Genomic DNA, 26,397 nt, shown 5'->3' on the forward strand with positions numbered 1-26,397 from the left:
AGAAGATGCAACGTCAATTTGATACATATTTATGATAATATGCTCAGTGGAAGCAGCCATAAAAACAGCCTGAGGGGCAGCCCCATGGCCCAGCCGAAAGAGCGAGCCAGCCAACCGAGTGCAGTCAGCCAAGGAGGTGGAGTGCGGCAGCGGGAGCTGCGAACTGCGAACTGCAATGGCGGCAGCGGCGGCGGTAAACAAACGAATCGAAACGTAACGAAAAACTTTGAGCGGTTCCGGTGACGATGCCTCTGCCTCTGCCTCTGCCTCTGCCTCTGCCTCTGGCTGTGGCTGTGGCTCAGACGCTGCCGATGGCGGGCTTGTTAGTGGAATCTGGATGTGGAAGACGTGCGACGACAGCGACAGCGACCGCTAGTCAGGCTCAGGCACAGTCGGAGGCTCAGTCTGAAGCTTACATTGTTATCGAACTATATCAAAATGATCGGCGACGTTGGCCACATTTGCGTACCCAAGCTGCAGTTGGAGTCAGAGTCGGAGTCGGAGTTGGAGCTGGTGCTGTGATTGTGCCGAAGCACCAGAAAAAACAGCTACAAACAATCGCCGCCAGCGATCTGTAGGCAGGGGAAGCAACGCTCGCTTGGTTGGTATGCAGATCAGCAGCAGCAACAGCAGGAGCAGCAGGAGAAGTCGTCGTCGCATTTGCATGTTGAGGCAGAAGTTACGGCAGGGGCAAGGTGAGAGGAACCGCTCGCCGCTTGCCAGCTGAGTGTAGCAAACGGGAGCGCTCTCAGCTCTGGTCTCTGGCCCAGACCCAACGACGACGCTGTGCGGATGCGACTCCTGCCAGCAGCACCAACAGCAGCAGCAACAGCAGCCGCAACGATGACGATGATTGCTGGCCATTGATAAAGCAGCGGCTGCCTCGTGTACGCGCTGAAACTAAAAACTAGAAGCATTTACCGCAATTGTAATGTCGAAAGTACATGATATAAGATCATAGATAAACGCTTCAGATTCTGTAGCATCTCTAGACATCGCTTGGCCCCCATCCCCTGCTCGCCCCACTCATCCAGCCGATGGCGGCTTGTTGTGCAACTGCGTTTGTTCTTTTATGTCGTAAGACGTTTCTTATTTTTTCTCTCGCTGTGCCATTCAGACTCGAACCGGGAGCTCTGCTCCTGTGTTAGGCTTGGTAATCCACGCCAATGTTGAACTGGTTTCACCATCGCCTTCACCTTTTCCATTGCCTTTGCCTTTGCCTGCTGCACTCGTTGTAGTTTTTGGTGCGGTTCAGTTTCGGTTTTATTAGATCATTAGTTGTCTGCAGATCGATAAAGATCACACAGACGCTCGTTCACCTGACCAGCTCCAGCTCCAGCACCAGCTCCAACTCCAACACCAACTCCAAACTCAACTCCAAATTCAGCTTCAGTTTCATCGGCATCGGCATCGATGTGTGATTGCCAAAGAGTCTCATATCGCCTCGTATAGCTCGGCTGGTTCAGCTCAGTGCGGTTCGGTTGGCTTTCGTACTTTTTGCTGTCCATAAAGTCGTTTTGTTTGTTCTTAATGACTGCGTTTAGATCTTGATAGCTGGCCCACATCAAAGAGCCACTGCCGCCGGCGCAGCTCAGATAGCCCAGCGCAGTCGCTTCACAGCCATATCCACGTTGTTTATGGTGCACTGCCAGCTCTGGATACTGGATACTGGATACTGGATACTGAATACTGGATGCTGGATATGAGGCACGACCATTGACTGCAACTGCGATTGTCCCGGGCCAAGACAAAAAAGGCTCTCACAGGTGCGGGGCACACAAAAAGCCGATTCCGTTCGAATCAGCCTGAATGCCGATAGTTCCCTTCTCCCCTTCCAATTTATCGGTTATCACATGTGCAATCTGCCTGCTGCTCTGATAGTGAACAATGCTCACTTCCGAGCATTAATGCTCCATAGTTCTTATTGCATTTTAAGTCTTCCAATCAATATTAGTTATCAACTGATTTCTGAGAATTTCTTTTCACATGGTGCTTAGAGTAACGGTTGTAGTATATGTATATATAAAAGAGGTAAATTCAATACTTATACGATATTAATCAATTCTTCCGTTTGTCGGATATTCTATATTTTTTACTCAACTTTTTACTCAAAATTACGATGGCTAACAAAATTTAATAATAAATCAATTAACATATTTATTATTTTTATTATTATTTTAAATGGGAAATCAGGATATAATGGTTTTGTTAAAAGTATGTAATTGGCAGAAGGAGGCGTGGCAGACCCCACAAAGTATATATATTCTTGATCAGGACGACGAGCTGAGTCGATTTGGCCCCGTCCGGCTGTCTGTCCGTCTGTCCGTCCGTCCGTCCGTCCGTCCGTCCGTCCGTCCGTATGTATGAGCGCGTCGATCTCAGAAGATATAAGAGCTAGAGACTTCAAGTAGTAGAGACTTGTGCTTTGGAATATTACATTACATTACATACATTTGAACATTATGACCAACTTCTGAAAGTTTTATTTAGGATTGCACGTCTAGAAATTAGATTATTCAAAAAATAATTTCGTTTAATATTGCCCCCACTGCAGCGCAGCCCAAGCGCAGTCGCTGCTTACTGCGCAGTTAGCACAGCGCGCTCTAATACGTGCGTGTGTATGTATGTGTGCCTAAAATAAGTGCCGAGTGATTAGAATATCAGACTGGAGGGTTCGGGGTATCTCCTAGTCGAGCAGTCTCGACTAGAGTTTACTTACTTGTTTTTGTAACTAAATATTTGTTTAACTTAATATTTGTTTAATCCATGACATACCCTTTAATTCGTCAGATAGCTCAACAAACAGCAATTTAAAATGTTTTTCATTTTGCATTTAAAAATAAATCAATCTCAATCTTTCCATGTAGAATACCTATATGGGCTTTTGCAGTAAGAACATCAATCGGCTAAATTCAAAGATGGACTCGACCTAGAACTGGTTCGTAAGAAACACAATCTGGCTTAAGGACCAAGGAATTCCAACGAATGCAGAACTGATTGGATGAATGAGTTCTAGATACGCAGAAGGAGTGGCAGCGCACCCAAAATCAGCTCGGTGCTAATCTGAGGGTGAACAATAACAGGCGAGGACTCAAAAGACGGCATCCTTTAGACCGGCTTAAGGATATAATCCCGACATACTTACGAAATAAATTAATTTATAATTAAAAGTATATAAGCATGTTGTTAAAAAGCATTTATTAAATACTTTTTTTTTTTTTTTTTTGTTAAAAAAAACTTTTTCACAAACTTATATCAAACTTTGTATTAGAATTCATTATTGAAATATGAAAAGGCTATTCAGATTACTATAATCTTGTGTTAAAAAAGTCGAATATAAAATCATTTAAAATACACAATATACCTTGTTACCATTATAACAAAGAAAAAATTAATTATGTAAAATATTTATACATATAAAATAATTCAAAAGGATTGTCTATTCATTAAGTAATGATTAATAAATGCAATAATAATAACCGAAATAATAAATTAACAGACATACTATTATGTAAATATTTAAATACTATAAACTTATGTTATTTAGTTTCTTTCTATTTTCGACTAACTTTCTCTTTGACAACAAAGCTTTGAGACACATCTAAGATTCTCTTAATATGCGTATATAATGATATATTGCTGTCAATTTCCCCAATCACAAGCTAGCCAAGTGCATAAGCTGGAGAGCCCGCCGGCTTCTGCACTTAGCCGACACGGACACTTCAATAGCCATGAGCCAGAGAGCAGAGGTGGATCGAGTGGAGGGCGGTGCTGGCTCGCGCCATTAGGTAAACGACTTCGGTGAGCAGCCAGCAAAATGCAAAGGTGCGGCCCGAACAGAGCTGAGCAGAGAGCACTGAAAAAAGAAGCCCACATTAGATGCTGTGAAGTGCATAAATCGATGAAAATGGCAGAGACTATGCCACTAACAACCTAATAACTGCAACAGCCAGGCCAACAGACCGGCCGGCCGCCTGGCTGGCTGGCTGGCTGGCCAACAACAGTCCAGGCCGGCCGACAAACTACAACCGACGACATCTAATCATGGCCGGAGTATGAAATGCCCAAAGTAAAGCCACTTGCAGCAGCTCGTCCACTGTCCAGTGGCAGCAGGCATTGTTCTTCTGGGTAAGGCGTTAGCCGGTGGCCAGTGGCCAGCGTGCAGTGCTCAGTGGCCGGGAGGGGTGGGCGTTTGCCTCTCATGCTGCGGCAGCTGTGCACCGGTAAATTTTGCACTTTAGCAGGCAAAATGTCATTGGCAGCAATGGACGCAAAAACCGCAAGTACACTTGAGTGCTGCACTCGAGATGCCGTTGTCGATGGCAGGAGTCGGGGGCTTTTACACAGTGATTGCCGGTAACCCGTTGGATGTGGATGTGAATGTGGATGTGAATGTGGATACAAACGCGGCTGGGACATGCACGAAGTTGTTGATGTCACAAGGCACAAGCACAGGAATAGGCAGGTCTCAGCTCTCTTTCAGCTCTAGGCTGCAGTCGCCAATGCAGTTGGTGTTGTGCCTGAGCATGTATACAAGTGTGTGTGTGACTATGTGTGTTTGTCAAGGCTTCAAGCTAAAATTCAGCAGACATGGCCGGGCCAACGGTCGAGCCGACGGCGAGAGATTTCATGTGAAATTAGCATGTCGTGACACAAATGACTTAAAAGCACTCAATCGCACCGAGCAGCCAACATCCAGAACAGGGAAAATCGAGAGGGAGGCCAGCAGAGAGTGAGAGACAGAGAGAGTGGGAGAGAAAAGTACTGTGTGCACCTGGACTATGGCTGGGACCTAGCGGAGCAGGAGTCGGGTGCGGGTTAAGCCTTTGCAAGTGTCGCTCGCCCGCTGCGTGCAAAATAATTTACATTCACACGTAGAGTTCATCAACTGTTTGTGGCACCAGCAGCAGCAGTGCCAGCCATAGCTCCTTCACCTCCAGTCCCAGTCCCAGGCTCAGACTCAGGCTCAGTCAGACTGCCAGTGCCCAGGGTCCAGGCACAACTTAATTAAGCCCGCCAGGCAGCAGAAGCATCAATGCAGCCGCCGCCACTGCCGCTGCCGCTGCCTCAGCCGTGTCAGAGGCTCCACAGCTCTCGTATTCGTATTCCGAGTCTCGTTCTCATTCGCATTCGCATTCCAGACAACATCCCATTGATTGCATTAATGTATTTCTTCAAAATTATTGTTTGCTCGGGCGCGCCTGCTTATCATAAATTATGTAAATGGAAAAACGCGAACCGGAAAAAAGGCTTGGGCTTAACAACGGTTCTCAATTAATGAAGCCCACGATATCAGTCGCCAGTTGCAGATAAAAATGCAAAAACAACTGCGCATCGAAAGCGAAAACAGGGACTCGACTCGACTCGACTCGACCTGGCTGCCTTGGCCGGGCCTTAGACTACCTGAACCGACCAAAAACTTGGCCGAGTGCGCCAAAAAATTAAGCAGTGACAGTTGATAATTTGTCAAAGCCGCAGAAAGAGAAAGAGAGAGAGAGGGAGAGAGGGAGAGAGAGACCCCTAGTCCCGATATGTGGTCCGAGGCGAACAAGAAACTTGTTCCACTCACTGCTGCCCACTGATCGGGGCTTCGTGACTTTTCGATGATGTTTGTCGATGGGAAATAAATGTAAGAAATATCAATTAAAATGTATGAAATCGATATAGCTCCGGGGCATGCACGACTTATAGACTACCCAATGCAATTTATATTTATTAAATTAATTGTATATGAACAACATTTTGTTAATACAAGATTATATATTATTTATACAATTTATGATGAGCTGACATTCATTACTAAGGATATATTATTTGACAATTACCTGTCAAAGTTGACAAGTACCATTTGCAATAAACTGCATGGCATTAAAGAAATTTGATATATATGATACATACTATAGACTTTCGTTCTCCCCCAGCAGGAATACTAAGAAGGAAAATAGAAAGATCTGTGAAATTTCTCTTTAACATAAATTTGATTGTCTTATAAACATGGCCAATCATGTCAATGGATGAAGTAGGACTACTAAAAAGCAAGGAAAACTACCTATTATCTGATCGATTGCTTGTTAAATTTGACAATCGCCTTGTACAATAAATTTCTTCCCATAGTACATTTGATTAGACTATAGTCTTCTGCTAATAGATAAAGCAGGAGTGTTCAGAAGGCAAGGCTAAGGATCTATGTGTATATCGTTTGATTGTCAAAGTTGAGAGCGACCTTACACAAAAGTAGGAGAAGATCATTTCTCTCGATTCGATTAGACTATAAATTGGCATCTGCTCAATGCAGGAGACCAGGGTATCTAAAGGGTATTGGCGCGCCAGTGTAAAAAACTGTTTAGCTCTTTGGCTTTTAATGATGACATGCGTTCGCTGCTCATAAGCTTGGCCAGGACATGGACACGCATGCGTAAGTTGTTGCCAGTGTAAGTGTCAGTTGCTGCTGATAATTAGCGATTAAATTTGCCGCGCACTCAACTGTACGTATGCGGAGTTGGCTCGCAGTTTGCTGTTGGCCAGGTTAAAGGGACTTCGGGCGGTTCGGGTGGCTCGGGCGGTTCGGGTTGGCGGCATGTGGTCAGTGGCAGCGGCGCTGATTAACTGCCAGCGGTTGCAGCCAGGCTCAAAGCGATGGTAGCTGCAACCCTAACGGGCCAGGGTCAGGGGGAGAGCTATTGGGGCTGGTAATGGCGTTTGGCATGGACTGCAGTCGAACAGCGGGACAGCGCTGGACACGCACGCACATTTTGAGGTTAAGCACGAACATTTTAATGCGATAATTTAACCAGAATTTGTGGTTACATTGACTAATTGAACAGGTGTGGCTATTAAACAGCCGCAGGCACAGCAAATGCAATCGCAATTCGGGCATTTGCATGCTAAGGACACCGTGCAGGACTCGCACTCGAGCGGAGCTCGGACGCTTCCTCGATACAGAACACATTTGCGTGACATTCCAGCGTGTGACCGAAAAGCCAGCGACAGCTTGATAATTTGTGAGCCTGTTGACGGTTAGCAAAGACCTCTCAACTTCCTATTATGTGCGAGTATGCACAGACATACATACATAATGCGTTGCCCCCCCCTCTTCCGTTTGATTTGGCCAGGGTTCGACTTGGGTCTTCCCTGGTCAAAGTGCATTGCGGTTTCGGCCTGGCCCGGGGCCGGGCTGCTCATTCAATTGTTGCATGTGGCACGGCACTGGCTGCAGTACCTAAGTAGCGAGGACTCCCAAAATTAAACACTGTTGACAGCTCGCACTCACACACAATTTGAACAATTTGAATGCACTGTCCATGCCCAAGCCCGTGACTGGGACTGGGACTGGGACTGAGACTGGGAATGGGATGGGATCGGGTTCAGAGTCTCAGCCAGCGGTTCGTATTATCCAAAGCTGCTCAGCATGTCAACGGGCTGCCTTTTGTCTTGACAGTTGCATGAAACTCTGCTTTTCGAGTGCGTTTGTTTCTTTCGGGCATTGTGTTTGCGGTTGCCGGGAATCATTGTTGCCGGCGAACAAAAGGCTTTGATTCTATCGAAAAAATTAAATATCTCGTTTCATAATTGGGTAATTTGAGTGGGCAGCCAGCGTGTCTACGATAGCTAATTAGTGCACTCCCATTGACCGCCGAAAGCCAGCCTCGCATCAATGGGGGGCTCCATGTGTAGGCGAGAGCTGCAGATAATGCGGGTTTTTGGGAAACAACAAATATCCATTTAATGGAATGCAGAAGAGCAACGCGCTCCAAACTGCCAGGTCTACTAATAATATTTGATTGTCGGCTCTATTATCTATTACAAAAACAAGAACTGTATTATTGAAAATATTTATTTAATGATTTTACGCCAATGTTTGTAGAACGCGGATCAATGCTCTATTGATAGTCAATTCACTTGTTATATTTAGACAAATTGTCTCTTTTATGTTTTCACTACTTTTCCGATGATTCAATATCCGTGAGCGTATGGGTATAGGAGCAGATTATTGAGACCCCTCATCTCTGTATTTATAAATTGAACCCGAAATGGTTATTCGAATTTGTTCTTGACTATTCGCTTGACTATATGGAAACCACTTAGGTAAAATGTTGTAGTAAATAATAACTAATTAATATAATTTAATACGTTTCAAAATATGTAAATAAATTTTTATTATACATTATAAGAGAGTATTCTTATATATATTTTTAAGTAATATAAGTGCATATATTGTTCAGCACAAGCAAACAATAAATGCTGGAAATGAATGAGACAGGTACAAATATAAATATATTTTAACAGGTATATAATATTTTTTTGCAATCTCAAATAAAGTATTAATTAGAATTAAATTATGTATTTGACTTTTATATCATTTGTTTCAATCCCTATAAAATTATAATATATTATGAATGGTAAATTTAAATTAGATAAAACAAAACAATGAGTCAATTAATTACTCAACTTTTTCATTTTCATATATTTTATATATATATATTTTTTTTTTTCACAGAATTAGTTCAATAATAATAAATGTTTTTTGCCATACGCCAAAATAAATAAAGGAATTTGTTTCACTCTTTTTAACACAACAAAGGTTCAACTGATTTTCACACAATTTTTATTGAACAGCCATTCTCAATTTAGTAATGAAATATATAAATAAACTCAAAGAAATAAATAAATATACATAAATGTACATATATGTATATAAGAAAAAAAAATAATTGCGAAAACTTTTCCGGTAAATTGCAAAATGAAAATATTAATAGATCAATTAACTGATTGGAGAATAGAACATGTTCGTCCACTAACAACTCTGACATTTGGATATTGGGTTGCAAGCGAAGTGTTATTACGAATGCAAGCCTTCTATCATGATTTTATTATGAGCCTTCCTCCCTCCTCCCTTCCTCCACCATTCAAACACAAGCCGTACGTTCAGCCAATTAGTTTTAAATTTGTATAGTCAAAGAACAAGCTATGCGATAACAACAGCAACAACAACAACAACAACAGCAATAGCAACAACAATGGCAAGAAATAACTGTAGATAATTTGAATTGAGGAATCGAAAAGCGTGCAATCAGCATTGTTGCCACATGCTGGCGGTGCACGTCTTTGCACACACACATAAGAACTATCATTGCATGTGTGCCACATTGCGTATGCTTGTGTGTGTGCATTTGCATAGCCAACGATTTTTTGACATGTTGACAGTTGATTTTTCTGACAATTTAACTGGTTTCAATGTAAAATCAGTTTCGAAAATTACACTCAAATGTCGACTGACGACTTTAAAGGAATTTTACAGTCGGCCTCCATTTCTATATACATACGTATGTGTGTTGCTGACCATCGCGTGCAGTAAATTGTCAGAGAGTGTGTGTGTGTGTGTGTGTTTTATTGTCTCAGTTTCAGTTATAGCGACCGATACGATTATTTTTCACAAAAGTCAGCAAGCAAATTATTTAAATTGTTATTTAAAAGTTGTAATTATATGTCAAGAGTAATTAGTTTTTGATTTCCATTTTATTTTTCATATTATTTTTTAATCTTTTCCAAACAAGTTTCCAGCTGACATAACGAGTAATAAAATAAAAAAAAAAAATCTAAAAAACTTTCTGCATACTTTCGGGGCGCAAGCGAAAAGTAGGAGAAGGTCTCATTGTATATGTATATAATTAAAAATTTATAATTATACATATATATGAATAACATAAAAATTTATGGTATGGAATAAATTAGGATTTCAATGAACATCAAAATTCAGAAACGAATAGCTCTTAAATCTTTTCCTTCAATTTTTAAGTTTTCGCAAAATACTATTTGCTTTATATATTTGGATTTTTATTAATATACTTTTATGTTTGTGATTTGCAATATTAGATTTGAATATTTGCAAAAGAAGAAATGATGTTAATAAATATAAATACAAACATTTATTTAGATATACAATCTATTTATAAGATAAAATAAAAATACAGAATTGTTGAATTAAATCATTAAAATTAAAATAAATTAGGAATTAAGGTATGATTTTTATTTCAGCTTAGAAATATTATATAAATATAAATTTTAAATATTTAAAATATATATTAGATATTTTAAATTCGAATATTTCACTAAAAATCAAATATAAACGTTTGTAACACTAAACAAAAGAATGTTAAAAAGCTTACAAAATATATATATAAATAAATAAATGTATATTAAATATGTTTGTCTTACTAAACACTCTTTAATTATATTATTATATATTAATTCAATAGAAATTCTTCAAGCTACCCTCGCATATCATAATAGAAGTTGTTTCATGTTGCACAGCTCATAATCAAATTGTTACACTCCTTCTTGGGCGAGCAACAGGGATGAGCCCCAATCGAGTGCAGCCCCATTCGCGAAGGGTGAGAAGTGAAGGGCTCCACGCGCTCTTTGTGGAGCCCAGCCGAAAACTGTGCTGCAGCTTCGCTTAATTAATTAATGCACTCTAGCAATTTATGAAAATATATCAAAAGCTGACAAGCTGGAAATTTATGTGCCCAACTAACCAGTCGGCGAACGGAGGCAACCTGAAATGGCAGCCGGCGCCGCTGCCAATACAATTTTGGCTCATTTCAGTAGCAGCCGCACCGCACTGACTGAGGCTGCCCAGTTGCTGCTGTTGTTGTTGTTGCTGCAGTTCCAGTTGCAGTTGCAGTCGGAGCTCGCATGAGCAGCAAATGCAGCGCAACTAATGCGCCTCAAAATTCCTGACTCTCTACTCTCTGAATGGCTGACTGCCTGGCAGGCTTTCTGGCTGTCTGGCCTTCTGGCCGGCCGAGCGCTGTCACTGCTGCTCCTTTCCCAGTCGCGTCCAGTCCAATGCGATGTGGCACTTGTGAACACTTTAATTATATGGTAAGGAGAGTTGTCGAGTTCCAGTGAGAGGGAGAGAGAGAGTGAGATTGGGGCCTGCTGCCTGCTGAGGTGATAAAACACTCGATAATCGCACAGATCGTTTTGCAGCCGCTGCTTGCCTCTTCAGCATTTTTCAGCAGTGCCATCGTCATGGCCATCGCCAGGCATCGCCATCGCCATTTGCCATCGCTGCATGCAAACATTATAATTTAATTGACAAGATTTATCGCGTACGCAATTAGCGCGGCAAATGCTGCCATTGCCGCCGTTTCCGCGTAATTCGGTGGAAGCTGCCGCAGCCTCAGTCGCAGTCGCAGTCGCAGCCGATTTAGACAATTTTTCTGCACAGCTTGCATAAATCTCTTTGGATGCCGTTCTCGTTGTCGCTGTGGATGTGGCTGTGGCTGTGGCTGTGCTACCCGGCCTGGCAATTATGCGCATTTTGTTTTAAATGTCGAAATTAATAATTTTCACTTTGGTAATTATGACATGGCCGCTGAAGTGACAACGACAACATCAAAGGCGCAGAGCAACTGCCTCTCACCTCTCGCCCAAGGGGCAGAGGGGCGGCGACGCTGTCTTTGGCAATGCCTTTTGGAAATCCACATAAATTCCAACAGCGTGTGCTACTGCATCAGCCCAGCCACCAGACAAATGTTTCTATTGCAGATTTATATCATTTTGGCTAAAAAAAATGTGCAAGCCTGACAGATGCAACTGTTCGCACATAGAACCACCAGCTCAGTCCCCAAACATTAATGTCATTGATAGTTTGTGGACCGTTTAAAATTGGAATATTATAAACTACAAGGCTGAGATTGAGATAACTTATCTTACTTGAAGAAACTTTTAAAATTACACCAAAAGTAAATGGAATGAAAATTGAAAACAATAGAATACAATAAGAGGTATTGAAACTTCCTATTGAAATGAAACCCAATATTGTAAGTTTAAGTCTAGCAAGTCATTTGCAAATCTTGAGAAACAGATAGCCAATAATCTAATATTATTATATAAATCTCAGGAATAAGGGTATTACTGACTCCTTAGCAAGCATTAAAGGCTTCATTTTACTCAATACTATTCATTCGAATGCAGTAAGTCGGAATTTTGTCACTTTTCTATTTGATAATGAAGCCGTTTCTTTTCTTTAGCATCACCACATTTGATCGATGCGGATCTCTCGCACGCTGCATACATAGAAATCATACAATTAAAAGATTGACTTATGCAGTGATAATGGGATCAGCCCTTAATAGCTACTTAAGAATCAAATCCTTCAAATAATGTTACACCAGCTATACGTTTTCTCACTTTTGGGCTATTCATTCCCAAATTCAAGCGATCACAATTGAGTATTTTTTTAAGTCTCTCATATAATTTACATTAAAACTATTTAAATTTGTTAAGCTTTATTTTATGATTAAAACAATATAAGCTTAAATTTAAATGGAACTCAAACCCAGACTCCAGCTGTCATCACTCACGCAGTTTGTAAATAAAGAAATATATTTCCAACTCTATTATAATCCATGAATAAAAGTAAAAACTTGCTTAAGCTCCACTTCAAGTCGTATCCACTTGATATGCCATCTCTCACCTCTCTGTGACCTTTAAGGGCTGCAGAATAATTTAATGCATGTTGCTGTTAGTGTCACACATCTTGTTGGTAACTCAACTGAATTTGGGTGCAGCACTTGCCGCATTCTCACGCAGACCAACAGCAGAGGCTCAGTACATCACCTGCTCCAGGTCCTGGTGTTGCTCCTCCTGCTGCTGGCCCTGCTCCGGCAAAATTCATAGCCCGAAAAACCACAAATGCTAATATTTCTGTCAGAGCTGCTTCGCAGCCCAGGGCTGGAGCGGGGCGGAAGGCAGAAGGGTTTTCGGGTGGAGGCTGAAAAGCACTTTGGATTTCAATTTGTGCAAAACGAAATATTTCAGCTGAGCACCTTGCAGCTCCACTGCTGCTTTAATCCTGTGGATTTCTTAAAACACCCAGAAAAAAAAAGCAAAAAATAAAAGGAACGCAACAAAAAGATACTAAACCAAATAGATAAACAAGCACATGGAGCACTCGCAATCCCAGACCCAAGCAGAGCGCGCAGCACGCGCATGTTATCCTTCGAGGCACCTGCTCCGGAACCAGGCGCTGTCTCTGTCTCTGTCTCTGTCTCTGTCTCTGGGTCTGCCCAAGCTTCAAGCTCTTTGGTATGCATGAAATGTACGCGCCGCCAAATTTGTTGTGCGGCGAGGCGAATGCGCAAAATGCTACACCGCTCTATGTGTGTGTGTGTGTGTGTCTACACCCACTCTTACACACTCACGTATACATACATATATTTTCCAATTCTTATTGCATATAAATTCGCACGTGGTGCGACTGTAATCAACGTGGAGGACACTTAACTCCTTGCCTTCATGCCAAGCGTATCTATTTTATTTTTCTTAAAAACTTCGCCCACCTCCTCTGCCTCTCTCTCTCTCTGTATGTCGACTACAATCGAGCTGGTTCATTAATCTTGCTAATGATGCTGCTCAGCAAATTGCATCTCAAACAATGAGTGAAGGAAGAAGAAAACAAAATGTAAGCAAGAAAAAATGAACAAGTTTACACAATTTGAAAATCAGTCAAGCAAAAGCCAAGACGGCGCGTAATGAAAATGAAAATCAAAATCAAAATGAAAATGATAAGAAAATTTCTGCAGCAATGCACAGGGAAAGTCCAGGGAAAGTAGAAGCGAGCTGAGCAGCTCGAATATAATTAAAATACCTTCCATCATTAGTTTCGCAGAATGGAGAATGGAGAATGGAAAATGGTTTGCGTGACATTTTCGGGGCGCTGCAGCCAAGCACAAGACAGAGATAAGTAAAGGGACACAAACAGCAACAACAGCAACAACAACAACAAGGACTATCGCTGGGCAAGCATCAAAAAAGTTAAATTAAGGCAGCACCCAGCAAAAAATAAAAAAAAAGGCAAAATTTTCATTAAAATTAGAAACAAATCAATATTTTTTTTGTTCGGCAAAACAACAAGGAAACGAGCTAAAAGCGAATCAGAAGTCGAGCAAAACAAGAAACAAGGATAATTAATGATTTCTGTGCGCTTATCTGGCGGCAGGAGCCGAGCCACTGAGCCAGCCCAGTCGAGTCGGCTTGGGTGAGGCGCTGCTGGGACGTGGGAGGCGTCCTCGTGGCTGACAACTTTGCCCATTGTCTGGCATTATCTTTTTTGTTAGCTCTATGCGTGTGCGTATGTGTGTGTGTGTGTGTGTGTGTGTGTGTGTGTGTGTGTGCTGGTGTGTGCGCAAAAAGGTAAACGAGCTAAAAACTTGCAGCCACATTTGACCAGGACCAAGCGCGGCAGGACATGCGCCTAATCTTTAAATTCAAATCTCATTTTCCAAACGAACCGCCTTGCGCCCCACCCCCAGCCGCACTCTCGGTTGTTTTGTTGTGCTTTATAAATTAAGAGCAGCCAGAGTTGGATTTTTTTTCGTCTTTCGCTTTGCAGGCTGTGCGCCGTCCATTGTTTGATTACAATTTAACATTTCGTGACTGAGGCCCGAATGAAGGATCTATTTGTTGTCGCGTAATCTGTGCAATCACTACAAAACGGCAATAAATCAGGATTATGCGAATGTGGCGCGATGTGTGTGTGTGATATGCCCAAAGCCAAAGCCAGAGCCATAGCCATAGCCAAAGCCAATACCAAAGCCAAAGCCAAATCCAGAGCCAATGAGGCCGAATGCTCTCACAGAGTTTTCACATTTCCCAGCACCTTTCGCTAATGTTTGGTCTCCCGCCAACCCTCGCTACGGGATCTTGGCTTACCCAGAGGCACATCCCCTCCACGCCTATGCCCGACCCGACCAACCCCGCCCATCCGCGCCCTTCGCTATCGCAATCGCTCTCGGGCAATGTGCGTGCGGCCGCCGTGCCATGATTTATGTTTGTAAATTTGAATAATTTATAATTAAAAATGTTTTGCATAGAATTTGGTTACTTAATGTCGTTGACTTTGGCTGCATTTTCTTTTCTTTTGCTTTTTTTGGCATTCCCTCTCCTTCTCTCGTATTGCTGTCTTGGGCTCCTTGTGTTACGGGCTTTAATTACTTTTATCCTTTTGTGTCGTCCTTTGTTTTCTTGCATTGCCTGACATTTCCGCTGCTGCAAGTTCCTTTCCTCAACGTTTCTTTCGTTTATTTTTTTCGTGTTTGATTTTGTAATCTAGTTTCAACCTTATGGCTTTTAATTTCCTCTCTTTCTCTCTTCTGACTTTCTTTCGCTCAATTTATCATTTTGTTTTGGGTAAACAATTTCGGCTGGAGCTGAATTTTATCTGGCGAATACACGACAATAAATGTACCATTGGGAAATAAAGAGTTTTTTAGCTCTCAACTGGAATGCGATATTCATTATAGACAAAAGAAAAAGAAGAAAATATGTATAAAATAATGAATATAAATTTTAATTAAATGTATTTGAATGTTATTAATTTTAAAAAATTTTGCAATGTCTTAAAGAATCGTATGATTTATTCTCATCCTTTTTCAACTTACCGTAGTTTCACTTCATAAATATTGTATAACTTCTTGTAATTAATGTATTCGTTTCTTCTCTTTAACAATATCGCCATCATCTCTTTATCTTTCTACTATGATAACCTTATAAAAATGATTTAATTACAAAACTGAATTGAGCTGCTCAGTAACTAATCAATACATTATTGTTCCAGGTGATATCCCCCTTTTCATCTGATCAGTCCTGTTTTCAACCGAACTAACCATATAATTACCCAATGAAAAGTATAGGTGTATCATATTACATAAGAATAATATATATTTAATTAGGGAAATTACTAATAATTTTTCGATAGCTATAATTTGAATCATTAAGGAAGGCTGCAGAAATCTATTGTTTGCTTGCTTAAATTATTTCATTGATTATAGATCTTCCATCTCCAAAATACCGACATTTTCAGTATTTTCCAGAATGGTTATTTAATTGTATCAATGATCTCTTTTGGCAGTACTGCCAATTCTTTCAATCTTCTCAACCAGCATCAGTTATTTTCCTTTCACATTTAACTCCCAAATAGATATTCCCCATTTCTACATCCGAAGTAGCTACGTTTTCATTATATTCCATGATTATTATTTTATTATATCAAAATGAATAGATCAATAATTTCATTTCGCTGTGCTAGCTCAACTCATTCATTCAATCTTTCCATCCAGCTGAGTAGGTTTTTCAGCTTTTGTTATTTTATTTCAAATAGATATTTCTTGCTCGAAGGCCTGGCCATAATGCTGTCTGTCTGTCTGCCCACTTACTCATATCTAATGACTTCTCAATCTGTGTCCCCAAAGTGCGCTGCACGCTTCCAGTGGAGCACTTAACGGCGACTTCCGCCCCAGTACGAGGCGAAGCAACGCCAGTGGCTGTGGCTCTCGGTGCTGGGCCTCGGCTCGGATGGACTCATTTCATTCATGAGTGGATGGTCAGGTTGCTGCGCATCGCCAGCTCGTTTGGGGCTTTGATAAATGCGTTTTTCGGGTATGTAAGTCAGTAGCCAGTTGTCGTTGTGGTTGTCGTTCCCCTTCTCATTGTTGTTGTTGTTGTTGTCTGCATTGTCGTCCTCCTCGCCTCGCTGCGCTTTAGAAGCGATCTTCGAGCATTGCTGGCTGAATGTGAAAAATTATTATGCGTTGCTCTGGCTTTGAGCAGTCGCCGCCGACGCCGCAGCAGATTAAATAAATTCAGCCAGCAAGCCAGTCCGCCAGCCAGCCAGCCAAACCACTGAGCCACAGTCGGCTTAATCTCGAAAAAAATCCACAATCCTCAATCCGCCAGCCGCTGCAGCAAAAACTTGCAAACTCAATTGGCAAAAGCTGCGGTTCACGGTGGATGCCAACCGCTTCTAGCGGGTCGCCAAAGCGGCGACGGGGCCAGGGGCCAGCACGTAATCCCAGTTGCTCCATCAGTCTTGTTCGATCAATTGCACATGCGCACAGGTTCTCTCTTGGAGCATTTCTCGTTGGCTACTTGACTCTGTTGGCCATTTGCTGTTGGCCATTTGCTGTTGCCAGTTGGCTGTTGGCTCATTGTTTGCAAGAGTTTTTTGCTCGATCTTTGCGGCATTTGGCGGCTGCAAAGGATTATGTTTTATTTATGCGCCGCACAACGAACTTAACTTCAATAAATGTCCGGCAAATATGTGGAGCATGTGTTTCTTGGCAATTTTTGTCGTAAATTTTTATGTTTGATCGTCGTTTGCCCGTAGCTCGTAGCTCGTTTAAGGCCAGTTTCCCAAGTCGGCCGACTGGCTCACTGGCTGACTGGCTGACTGTCGATTGTCGGCGGTTATGTTCTACATTTCGTCATATTATTCGCAGCATTATTGTCAACTGTCTGACTGACTGCTTGGCAAAAAGTGATGTTGACTCGATTCCAATAACAGCAGCAGCAGCAGCAACAACAGCAGCAACCACAATAACTGCCGCTTCCTTTGGCGGTGCATCTGAGAAACGTGGCCTTCAATTGCCTGTCGCTAAATTGTGAAATGCAATTACCAATCGCAGCATTTAGAAATGTCCAACGCCAACGCCAACGCCAACGCCCACTTGCCAAACCAATTTTAATATGAAAACCCAATTATCGACTCTAGCCCCGGGCCGTGCCATTGCTCTCGATGCCTGAGTGACGCTTTTGTCTGTAATTGTCTGTGGTTTAATTATAAAACGCCTCCTTCTCGCTGGGCCCGGCCGGGTATGCAAAACCGCAGTCCTGACTGAACAGCGATGATTCGGGCCAAGCTACCCCGTCGACCGATGCGACGCCTCTCCTAATTCGCCAGCCCCTTTTCTGTGGGCTCATTGTCCATCCGGCTGTCCGACTGTTCGGCTGTCCGCTGGCCTGTTAATTTTACACTCGCATAAAATGCATTATCAATACATTTAAACCATTGTCAGGTTTGGCTTTTTGAGAGCACCTGCCCCTGTTTGTGGCAGCAGCAGCAGAAGCAGCAGGAGCAGCAGCTCCGATATCTACTCCACCACAAAATATTTTGTGCAAAAGCAATTATGATTTTGTCATTCGGCAGTGTATCCCAAAGATATGAGCTCTCTCTCTCGCTCTCTCGTTCTGCAGGACACTCCAATGCATTGGTTGCTGCAGTTGTTGTTGTTGTTGTTTTCGTTGTTATTATAGCAATTGTAGTTGCTGCTGTTGCTGTTGCAGTTGCAGTTGCTGTTGCCTGGAGGCTTCGTCTGCCAGTTTCTGTTTTGGCCAAACAACACTCGTCCCCGATATGAATGGCAAATGCAAAACGTTTCTGACATGCTCATTCCGTAATAAACATTTTTGAGTTATCACGCTCTGCGAGGCTTTTAAATGATTACGTTCTCGAATGCGCATTTCCTATTTAAATCTCTCGATGACCACGGAGAAGGAGAGAGGGAGCCTTCGATGCTCTATACTCATTGCATGGCAGGTGGCCAAAATGAGCTGCCTGACTTTGATGAAACCTGCCGCAAAGCTCTGCCGACAATGTTGAGTCTATTAACAGCAATAGTAACTGCACTTAGCTTCAAAATACATCGTCAGTTCAGTTACAGCTTAAAGTGAGATATATACATATCTGAAATAATGCTAGAAGGCTATGAATACATTATTAAAATTTATTATTTATTTGTTTAAAAATAAACGTAGTGCAAAACTGTAACATTTTACTTTTCTTGCATCATTTATGTTGTGAATGTCTCGAATGTTGTGATAAATATTTAAAATATATTTGCATCGCTTCTGTAATATTCCTATAGAATGAACGTAATATTCCATATGATCTCTAAAATCTATCTCTATACTCTCAATTCCACTCAGCCAATCCATCGAAACCACACTCGTTTCTTGTGTCCACTAACATCCAGTTCATTATATCACAGTGCCTCTGACACTAAAATAAATATTGTTAAGGACCGCCAATAATAATAATTATTTGAGCATTAAATTACAATTCCAAATTGTTTTATTGATTATCAATTGCTAAAATAATTAAACCTCCTTATAGAAAATGTTGATTTTATTCTTTTCTAATTAATAATTTACCATCAATTATTTACCACCAATTATTTGCAATCCAATTAAAGAGACTAAAATAAATAAGTTGAGTGTTTTTTTGGCTGTCAAAGTAGCTATAAGTCAAGAAGAGAAATGGGACTAGAGCTGAAAACAATATTCTAATACAATACTGAAACTCGAAAGCTGAAACTCTGAGCTGAGCTTACAGAAAAATCCAAATTTGCCAGCATACATTCAAGACTTGAATAACTCTACAGTAAAAATCTATTTGGTATTATATCACATAATTTTTGTAGAATAAGAATAAACGTATTGTGGAAAAGTGAAATGCAATACTTTTCTATTATAATTCAAGCCAAAAGGCTTGCGTGGCCTTTGAGTGACTGAAGTGCGAGTATTTCCTGATGAATTATAGAGAAAATTCAAGCAATGCAAAAACACTCTGAGCAAGGTAAAGCTAAAGCTTTTGGCTTGTCTTTCATCTCAAAAGAATAGATAAATATTGTGATTGGTTTTTACGCCTCCCAACACAATATTGGTCAAGGACACACAGAAACTCTATGCATTATTGTTTCTCACGGCTAAACTTAATAAATATACTTAATTAAATTATTCTGTAAGCAGCACGGATAACACAAGAAACAAGTTTCATTGGCCCTAATGAGATAAGCTTGGCCCAAACTATGTCTATTTCCAAAGCAATCCCCACTTGATTAATGTTTTCTTTCGTTTCTATGCTTTCCAATCTGCGCAGAAACAAAGCAAAGCAAGCAAAGTTTTGGTTAATTTTTCCCCCACTGGAAAATTAGATCTAATTACCGATGTTTTTATGAAATCCTTGGGGCATCCTTGCCCAACGAAATGCCGCGCGCAAATCAAATGTGTGCAAATATGTGAAGGACTCGACTGAGGGTTGCTCGGGGTCAGCTCGGGTGTGCTCGTAGCCCTGTTCACCCTTTGAACCTTTGCGCTTGGCCAAGCCAGTCATAAAGTTATGCCAGCCCAGTTCCAGGAATCATGCAACTCGGGCGCACTAATTGACAAAGTGTTAAATTTCATTTCCTGGCGCTTAAAAATGCCTCTCAGGGTTGACATTAAGTAAATTATATTTAATATGTTTATAGACTTGTACGTATGAACTATGAGTATATAAGTACGTGTATGTGTGTGTGTGTGTGCTGTAATTATGTAATTTCCATATGGATGTGATTTAATTACCGTAATGGGATTTGAGCCAAGCCTAAGAGACTGATGCGCACTGTGTAATAAAACGCTTAACATGATGAATGATGAATGATTCAGCAAAGGGTTCACCAAGTCCCCAAGAGTCGATATGTGCAACGGCCATACACATATATATACATATATGTATGTCTCTTTATATATATATATATAGTTCTAGCATGTGCAGTTTCCCAGGCGTCGCTTAATTTGCTGCGTGTGGCAAATTGCTTCAATTTGTTAAGAAAACCGAAACTTGCGCAATATGAAATAGTTTCTCAATTCCGTTCTAGTGCGACCTCAGGTTGGCCGGAATTTCAGATTTGAGTTTTTAGTTTTCAGTGCGCGGTGAATAAATTGCGTTTCGTCCTGCTGTCAATGTCAAAAGTATTTCTATTTCAATTTTTTTTCTTTTATTATTCTCTTGTATTCTTTTATTTTCGGTTTGGTTTTCGTGATTTCGTGTTTTCTTCAAATCGAAAGTCTGAAAAGTTAAATTATTCATAGCAAAAAAGCAATTTGAAGCGCGACTGCAAAACTTTTGTAAACGCAGTCAAATTGCAATTAGCCTTTTCTTCCCTTTGTTGTTGCTGTTGCTGTTGTTGTTGTTGTTGTTGTTGTTGTTGCTGTTGCAGTTTGATGCATGCGTGCCGGAGTCATGCCACGCCATGCCAAGGCTCGACTCAAATTTTCTTCTTCTTGGCGCAACTGACAGCAATTTTCCAGTTGTGAATTATGTGAAATTTGCTGGCTGCCACGGCTAATGGAAATGATTGCCAGCTAAAACGCAATGCCCAGCCGGCGGGAGGTTTCGGCATTGCTATTGCTATTGCTGTTGTTGTTGCCGTTGCCTGTCAGTTGGCTTTAATTTAATTTTGCACACGAATTATAAATGAAATCAGCTACATAAAAAAAACAAAAAAAAACAACAACCAGAAGAACAAAACATGACCAGCTGAAGGCGAGAGAGTGTGGGGCATCTGATGTGAGGGGATTGTGATGCCAACAAGCGCAAAGAAATGTAAACAATTCATTGAATTTGCAATTACACGCACATTTGGCACACTCACTAACACACGCACACACACACTAACACACGCACACAGCGATGCGTGTAATGTTTGTTGCTCTTAAAATGTAAACGCTGCCAGCTATATATAAACACCAACACATACACTCATACACACACACAGCCTGTTGTATTTACATGGAATGTATCTCACAGATACGCATCATATATATCTGTTCGTTCGGTAAGTGAACTGAATTGAGAGACAGGATAGCCAGGATTGCCAGGATTGCCAGGATGGCCAGGATGGGAGCGTGTAACGACGCCATTTAATGTTTGCACACATCATGACCCGCGATACGCTTTTGTAATCACAATCCAATTGTAAACACAATACAACTGCAAAAAAAAGCTCTCAACATTCTATATACAAATAAATTTTACGCAGACCATTTCCGCCTATAAATACCTGAGCCAAATGACGTCGAGCCACCAAATGCTGAAAGCAACAAATTCTCGACCTTTCTGCAAGGGTAAATATCTATACTATATATTATTAATATTATTTGATATATTTCAGATGAAATTGTTTATATGCATATATTATATTGTATATTATTATTGATATGTATTACACTCAAATTCTTGATCTATTTAAAGTCTTTGATATATCTATAAGATTATTATGTTTCACTCACTGAATGCTATTTAGTTTATAGTCTCATTATTTATAAGCATATATGAAATACAATACCAATTTTTATATTCTCTTATGGTTCTTGATCTATTTAAATTTAAAAGACTATTCTGAATATTTATGAATATAATTTTACTCTTTCCTCTTTCAAATATGGTACTTATAATTTAGGAGAATATTATATATTTTTACTGCTACATTTTTCACATATTTTATCTCCTCTGATTGAATAAATTTATATTTAGTATATCATGTAATTATTAAAAAAAAATTTATTAGATATATATTATTTATTATATCTTTATATTATATATTCTATTATTTATTTACGGTGAGAGTAAGATTATATATAAAATTTACCACAATAATCTAAATATGAATAGAACATCATTTAAATTTAGATGATTATGATGCAATTTTTTATATAATTTTACTTACTACCTTATATTCAAATTCCATATTTAAAGCCATTGAAATTAATTTTATAGTTTGCTTTACTGTCAATACAAATTAAATTTGCTTAATTTACCACGCCCTCTCGATTAGGGTAATAGCAAACCTTCAAGAGTTTTGTATATCTCATTGTCCCTAATATTTTCATGCATTGAATTGGTTTCTATACCGATTGAATATTTGCAATTCGAATTGAATCCGTTACAAAATCAAAGAATATGCTGTATCATTAGGGCCGTTGGCTATCTTTTGAAGACGCCGAGCTCTGAATGCAGTGTGCATTAGAGTGCAGCCCGTGCTGGCTGCAGCTCGGCATGATTAATGGACAGAAGTCATTTCAGCCGGAGGCAGGGCTCTGGGTCAGGCTCAGCCTGGGCATGGGACAGGGGCGCGGGGGTCAGGGATTCGGCTGAAGTGTTGAGCAATTATAAGCTAAAGCCTGCGAAACATTAAGAATCTCTGGCAGGCGTCAATCACAAGCCAGCCAAAGTGCATAATAGAAACATTTCGCCCGTCGACAAACGCGCAGAGGCCAAATTAATAAAATCAGAGTGAGTGAGGGAGCACAACATGAGAATTTAATAAAAACTGCGAGACACAAGTGCAACACATGCGTGGGGGTGGTGTGCCAGCCAAGGGGAGGTTGGGGGCAGCAAATAAGATTAATGATTGCAATAAATCTAGCGACAGGAGGACTGCGGGACAGACCGACAGATGGACGCAGCAGACAGCACGCTAATAGTGCCACCAGCAAGGACACAAAGGATACACTCCTTGCCGCTGCTAATAATGCGCAAGCAAGTCCAAGAAATCGGGCCAAGCTTACGGCCCACCAGCAGGCTATCCGTGCAGCAGCACCACCCCACCCCCCCGGCTTATGCGAGCAGAGGACTAACGTACCATTACGCTGATTAACACACGCGCCAGCGCCAGCGCCAGCAGGGGTTGGTCCTGCCCCTGCGACTCCTGCTGATAACGTCGCACAACATGCCGTAAGCCGCCCGAATGCCGACTGCCGGCTCCGATTGCTGTCTGCGGATTGCTCATTTGGCCGTGGCCGTGGCCCTGTCCCTGTCCCTGGCCCCGTGGGGTGCACTTGCGAAGGATGCGAGCTAGAGAAATTCATCATCTTGCTGTGTCGCTGGTGCCATATCCTTAAATCTAATTACGACTTAATCGACGCCAGTGGCGACAGTTGCAACCAAATCGAGCCACAGCCGCAGCTACCGTCACCAACCACCGAGCCACCCTACCCTGGACAAGCTTATGACGCTCAATTGATAAAGTCAAACCCCGGGCACTGGGTGCACATGTGCCTGCATGTCCTTCCACCGTTTTCATGCCGCCGCTGCATGTCCTGCATCCCCCCGAGGATTCTCGCCAACTGCGTCGCTTACATGTGTTAATCACAGCCGGCGCTGCTCGTCTTTTGTCTCTTTTGTCTCTCGGCCAGCCGCGCGCTTTGTTAGTTTTAATTGCCTAAAAAGAGCTTCACACAATCCCAGCAGCCGCAGCAACAACAAACAGCGTGACTTTCCATGGAGAACACAGCGGGTTTTATAGTTCTCGATTCTCGATTTCTGCTGATACCCTTACAACAAAGAATTGCTCTATGTATCATAAATATTAATATGCTCACTAAAATAAAATGTATTCTAATTAAATATATGTATATATTAGGTAATGATGCTTGCTCTTTACATCATTGAACTATTTAAATATTATTATAAATAATTTAGTATTATTTTTGAGCACTACGGTATACTTCGTGATATTGTCGTAGTTTCGCTGCTGCTTAGCTTCAACTTCAATCTATATCCGACATTTCATATTGTAAGATTTGTTCTATATATTTGATAGATTGCAAGATTTATAAATTGAAAACTAGCTAAATTGACAAATATAAAATACTAAGTAGATATATAGGTAGAGCTATAGAAAGATTGATATTTTGGTGGATTCATAGATATATGTACATATATACATACATAACCCTGGGATAGATGAATAGGAATATAGATAGATAGACATAGAGATGGAAGAGACAAAGAGATAGATAGACAGAAATATTGATAGCGAGATAGATGGATAGGATAGATTATCAGATATATAAATATAAATTCAGATAGATAGAAAGTATAGATAGATAAAAAAATAGATGCAATAATTATACACAGATAGAAGATAGATAGAAGAGATACATAAATACATAGATTAACAAATAGAGAGATACCAGATATATAGATTCAGAGAATAGATAGAAACATAAATAGCTAAACATATTGAGAGATGCTTAGATAGATAAGTACATCTATTTACAGATAGATATATAGATATATTTAAGTACATTTAAGTAAGGGAATTTCACCACAGGTAAATACTTGGAGATACTCGTATCAAATACTAGTCAAAGCTGATGCATGCCTTCGTAGACTCCACTTACAGGGTATATTACAGCTAGTGTTTCGTATTGGCCCATGAAGAGCAGCGTCAACATTTGGCGTTAGTTTTGTTTTGCATATTGTCCTGTCCATTGTCTCATTGTGTGTTGGCTTGTCTCAATGCCGCTTTTGTTTTCTAACACCCGCAGCGACACACATCCCGAGTGTGTTCATGTGAGTGCATGTGGGGGTGGGTGTGCGTGAGTGCAAATATTGTTGCATACGTGTGGGCGTAAATGAATAAAATGGCTCGAGCCGCCGAAAAACGATAAATTCAATCGAAAATCGTTACATGTCAATGCATTAATCGGCCATAATCCCATTATGGCGCAAGGATATGCCGGCAAGTCCTCTCAATGTCCCTCTCACTCGCACTCTCACTCTCACTCTCTCTGTCCCTCTCCCTCTCACTCATTCGGTTCGCCTCTATCTCTACATATATCGCGGCGCGAGAAAAAATATTGCTACGCATCCTATTGTTGTTGTTGTTGTTGTTGTAGTCTGCGTGTCGCATTTGATATTCATGCACGCGCATGTTTTGTTGTTGTTGTACTTTTTGTTTGCCTGTTTGATGTTTGTTTTGTGCTTTCCGAACGGTTTTATCTGTGGCTCAGCGTCCGCGCATTTGGCACTGCCGCCGTCACGCAGCAGCACCGCCGCACCGCCACACCACCGCACCACCGCACCACTGCCGCTCCGCTTCACCGACGGCAACCACGGACGATGGCGACGCATTTGACAAATGGCTTCTGTTTCAGGACTGCCAGGACAGGGATCTGGAATTGGGCCTGCTGGCTTTGCCCGGATTGGAGGCTCGCAGGCTTCCTGGATCGAGGACTCGGGGGCTCGGGGGCTTGTGGTGTTGCCAGATGCTCAGCAATTGCATTTTACATCCATTGTTGTTTTACATGTGATAAAAATGCCATCTATTGTGCTCGCATCGCATTGCATTATATTTACCTTTGTGCAGCCCGATCCCGATTCGGCATATTGCCATTCGCTGCAATCCAGCCATCAGCAGGAGCCGCAGTAGCAGCAGCAGCAGCAGCGACAAATACAGTTGACATTAAGCTCCACAAGCGGACATATTGCATTAAATAGATTTGGGGCAGAAGCCTGTGGCAAAGTGTATGAAAGCCATCAATATTTTACAAGCATATACATTTAAAGATTTTATTAGAGAGCTCGATAAAGTACATATAATAAACTAAATATACTTAAGGAATAGAATCTAATTTTTTTATATATTGTATATTTATATAATATTTACAAACTTTGAAATATGTTTGAAAATGAATAGATTTTAATTTTGTTGTTTACAATTATTAAAAATATAATTACAAAAAATATATATCTCTATTTAATATATTTCCATTTAAAAATATGTTCTCACCATTTTAAGAGCAATATATAATTATGTAATTAAACCATTCGAGCCTGAGCCTATGTTATTATTTTCATTATTATAAAAGCTCTCTATTTGCGTTAGCAAATTGGTAAATGTTCATCCTTCATCTTAGCTAGAGTACTAGAGTCTACTACAGTACTCTTTTGTTTCGGGTAACTTAACATTCTTCATAGCGTATTTATTAATGTTGCTTTTATTT

This window comes from Drosophila navojoa, chromosome 2 (genome assembly GCF_054131105.1).
Source record: "Drosophila navojoa isolate 15081-1374.11 chromosome 2, UAZ_NAV_1.0, whole genome shotgun sequence".
Classification (NCBI taxonomy): domain Eukaryota; kingdom Metazoa; phylum Arthropoda; class Insecta; order Diptera; family Drosophilidae; genus Drosophila; species Drosophila navojoa.